This window comes from Sorex araneus, chromosome 2 (genome assembly GCF_027595985.1).
Source record: "Sorex araneus isolate mSorAra2 chromosome 2, mSorAra2.pri, whole genome shotgun sequence".
Lineage (NCBI taxonomy): Eukaryota > Metazoa > Chordata > Mammalia > Eulipotyphla > Soricidae > Sorex > Sorex araneus.
In genome coordinates, this window is record NC_073303.1 from 261,902,299 (window position 1) to 261,907,000 (window position 4,702).

Genomic DNA, 4,702 nt, shown 5'->3' on the forward strand with positions numbered 1-4,702 from the left:
CATTGGAGCGAGCGCTTTGAAAAAAGACTCACATTGTATTCACTTTTCTCCCATTTCCAATTCTCACAAGAGTGTCCTAGGAAATGAAACAGAAGCTGCATTGGGAAAATAAGGCAGGGTTTAACACCTGACAGACATGGGGGCAAATGAGACAGGGAAACGAGAAATGTCTGCTAATGACCTCATTTTATATGGGTGGTCATCAGAAGAATTTGTTCTATGCTTGTTTGTTTGTTTGGGGGCCACATCCAGCAGTGTGCAGGGATCACGCTGGTGGACTCGGGGGACCATACGGGATGACTGATTGAACCTGGGTTGGATACAGAGAGGGCAAAGGCCTTATCTGCTGTAGTATCTTTCCTGTACGGTCTTGGGGTGGGGGCACACCGACTGTGCTCAGGGCTTGCTCTTGGCTCTGTGCTCAAAAATCTATCTTGGTGGAACTCGGAGGAACTTATGTGGTGCTGAGTATTAAACCTAGGTCAGCTGTGTATAAGGCAAGCTCCTTCAATGCCCCTTAAAATCTCTTCAGCCCTTGGGGCTGGAGTGATAGCACAGCAGGTAGGGCATTTGCCTTGCATGCGGCCGACCCGGGCTCGATTCCCAGCATCCCATATGGTCCCCTGGGCATGGCCAGGGGTAATTCCTGAGTGCAGAGCCAGGAGTGACCCCTGAGAATCGCTGGGTGAGACCCAAAAAGAAAAAAATTAAAAAATAAAATCTCTTCAGCCCTTGTTTTATTCTTGATGCTGAGAGCTGAAGATGAATTATCTTTCTGACATATTCGAAATGAACCACAGACACACTTGAAGACATTCTGTGCACCTTTCAAATGGTTAAGGTGGGGGCAGAGACAGGACAGCAGGTAAGGTGCCTGTCTTTCACGCAGACAACCCAGGCTTGATCCCCAGCACCCTAAGTCTGCCAGGAGTGATTCCGGAGTGCATAGTCAGGACTAAGCCCTGAGCACTGCAGAGTGTGGCCCTCCCAAACCAAAAATAAATAAATAAAGGCGAAAGTTGATGCAGAAAACAAAGAAATAGCAAGGAGCCAAAATAATTATGACAAGAATCAGATAAGCATTATCTTGTAAGAGCTGAGTCAAATTTCCATTTTAAAAGATTTTCCATAATGACCAATTTGAAAAATAAAGCCCTTACTGTGAGCAATTTTCAGGTTTGGGTTTTTTTGGTTTTTTGTGTTTTTTTTTTTTTTTTTGGGTCACATCCAGCAATGCACAGGGGTTACTCCTGGCTCATGCACTCAGGAATTACTCCTGGCGGTGCTCGGGGAACCATATGGGATGCTGGGAATTGAACCCAGTTCGGCCACGTGCAAGGCAAATGCCCTACCCGCTGTACTATCGCTCCAGCCCTCAGGGGTTTTTTTTCTAGTGAGATTTTATTCAGAAATTAAATCATTATGGGGGCCAGAGAGATAGTACAAAGTGTCAGACCCTTGCCTTACACACAGCTGACTTGGGTTCAATCTCCGGCACCCCCCTATAGTCCCCTGAGAACAACCAGGAGTAATTCCTGTGTGCAGAGTCCAGAACATTGCTGGGTGTGACCCCAAAATCTAAATAAAAATAAATTATTATGTGTTTTTGATTTTTGAGTCACACCCAGAGATGATTTATTCCTGGTGCTGAGCCCAGGGATCACTCCTGGCAGGGTTTGGCTTACCCTGTGCAGTGCCAGAGATTGAAGCTGGGTCAACTGCATGCAAAACAAGCACCTTTGCCCCATATTATCTCTCCTACAAAAGGTTGGGAAAGCAAGTTTCATTGCTGAAAGAAAGGTTTGCATCCCCTGCCGCCCCTCCCCCCCATAAAATGAGGAACTCAGATCACTAAGCGCTAACTAGGACTAACTGACCACTATACCTCTATAAAAGTAGTTTGCAAGATCGAAGATTATCAACATGCACCAAATAACATAGCTTTCATGTGAGTCTAATGAAAATATAAAATAGCAGTAACTATGTTTCTTTTCCTGACTGATCAAAAAAGATCTGTGAGGGTACAGATATTTAAATTATTTAATAGACTTATTTTTGAAGAGGTAGATATAAAATTTGCATTTATTTAGATGACACTTTTGTTTCCCTTTATACTCAGAGAATTTTAACAGAAATGGTTCATATGTTAGGACACACACACACACACACACACACACAAAGAATACATTTTCTCCAAAGCAGAAGTAGACAGAAAACACTCTTGGAATATATGCAACTTCTAATCAAACTAGAAACTGATCTCTAAAGATATAAATTAACCACAGTGAAAACCAAGCACCTAGAAATTAGAATTATTTTCCTGAACAACTCATTGAATCAAGACCCACATTTTGATCATAAAATATTTGGAAAAAATGATCATGAAGAAACAGCAGGACTCAAGGCAATTTAAAATGGTAGCATTAATTTCTCTCATTAGCAAACAGGAAGGAGGCAAATCAGTAATTTAGATATTTGTCCCAGGAAGTTCAAAAACAGAAAATGAGATAATCTAAAGGAGATGAGGAAAAACATTTTTGAAATATCTTTATTAAGGACCTATGGAGACAGCGCAAAGGGCTAGCTAGGGATTATGCTTGAGATCAGACCCAGGCATTTCACCTCACCTAGCACCCAGGTACTGTCAGGTCCAGACATCAGGCTGAGTATTAACAAGTGGCTTCCGGACCTTTGAGCACTGCCTGAGAGGGGACCCCCCCCATATATAAATTGATCTATGAGAAAATTAAAAACAAAACTTATTAAGAGGGGCAGGAGCAATAGTACAGTGGGTATTGCATGCAGCCGACCCGGGTTTGAGTCCCAGTCCCCAGAGCACCGCCAGGAGTAATTCCTGAATGCAGAGCCAGGAGTAACCCCTATGCATTGCTGGGTGTGACCCAAAAAGCAAAAAAAAAAAAATGATTAAGAGCTGGTTCTAAAAATGCATATCTAATGATTGAATAAAAGTAAAATATTTGTAGGGGCCAGAAAAGTAGTGCAGTGGGCAGGGCACTTGCCTTGCATGCAGCTGACCTGGGTTCAATCCCTTCATTCCATATGGTTCCTTGAACTCCACCAGAAGTGATCCCTAAACACAGAGCCAGGAGTAAGCCCTGAGAACCACCAGGTGTGACCCAAAAAGCAAAAAGGGGGGGGGCTGTAGCCATAGCACAGAAGGTAGGGCGTTTGCCTTGCACGTGGCCAACCCCGGTTCGATTCCCAACATTCCACATGGTCCCCTGAGCACTGCCAGGAGTGATTCCTGAGTGCACAGCCAGGAGTTAACCCCTGTGCATCGCCGGGTGTGACCCAAAAAGCAAAAAAAAAAAAAAAAGTGTGGGAAGGGGAATATTTGTTTAGCGCATCCAGGTGCTGTCCTAAGCTCTTTGACTATCTTCTCTCCCCTGGTCCTTTGAAAACCCCTATGCTGTGTGTGCTAATACTAATAGTCTTCTCAAATTATAAGGAGGGTCTGTTTTACATGACCAAGTTACCCCTTTCCTCTTCTGTTGCAATGCCAGGGCTCAACATATTTGTTCCAGCAGACATGGGTTCAATCCCCAGGATCCCATATGGTCCCCTAGGCCCTGCAAGAAATGTTTCTTAAGTGTAAAACCAGGAGTAAGCCCTGAGCACTGCCAGATGTGGCCCCCCAAACAAAACAAGATCGTGTTTCCTTGAGTCTTGGCTTTCTTCATCTTCACAGTCGCTGTGCCAGGGCAGTGTGAGTCCTACATCCAAGCTAAAGAAGTGGAGGTTTGGCGAGGGAAGGCCCCAGACCCGGAGTTTCCCCTAGCACTTGGCCAGCTCCAATTCCAGACTCTGTCCTGTGAAGTCGTGGGCCCATAGAGATTCTGGTGGCTGAGGGTCAGGGTCCCCCTTTCAGTGTCTGGCACTCCACCAGTGCTGTGACTTTTCCTGGTGACAGTGACAGTGTGAGAACAGTCGTGCGCGTCTCCACCAGGCCCTCCACCCCTGTAATAGCAGGCACACTCTTGTGAACCCACCATGTGGCTCCTGATAGACTCAGTTTTCAGGAACCAGAATGGTAGGACAGCGGGTGGGGGTGCTCGCCTTGCACTTAGCTGAGCCGGGTTCAATCCATGGCACCCCATAGGGTCCCTGAGCCCCACTAAGAGTGACACCTTAGCACAGAGCTAGGGGCAGTTCCTGAGCACACTGTGTGTGTGTGTGTGTGTGTGTGTGAGAGAGAGAGAGAGAGAGAGAGAGAGAGAGAGAGAATGAGCACCGTAGTTTGTGTCTTGATGCTCGGAGACCATGAAGTACTGGTGGGGGTTGAGCCCGGGCCTCCTCCATACAAACACGTGCCCCAGCCTTTCGCGCCCTCTCCTTGGTCCCTAGCATGGGAACTGCCTCAGTTCCTCACCCCAGGCCCCAGCAACCCAGGGCAGGTGCTGACTATTGTTTGAGGATATTGTTCCGGAACATCTCCAGAGGTGGCCCCTCCAAAGTGAGTACGCCCACTTCTACCGTTAAAAAATATTTTTTTTCCTAAAGGTTTACAGATTAATTAATTTGGGGTGGGGGTGTCGCACAGGATCCCTCCCCCTTTTTGGAAACCCTTTTGTCCCAGGCTGTGGTTGTGGCCATGCATGACAAACAGCAGGTGGTGCCCGACGACAGATGGTGTGGGAGCCCGCGCCTCGGTGGGAGGGGGCGCGAGCGAGCAGGCGGCAGC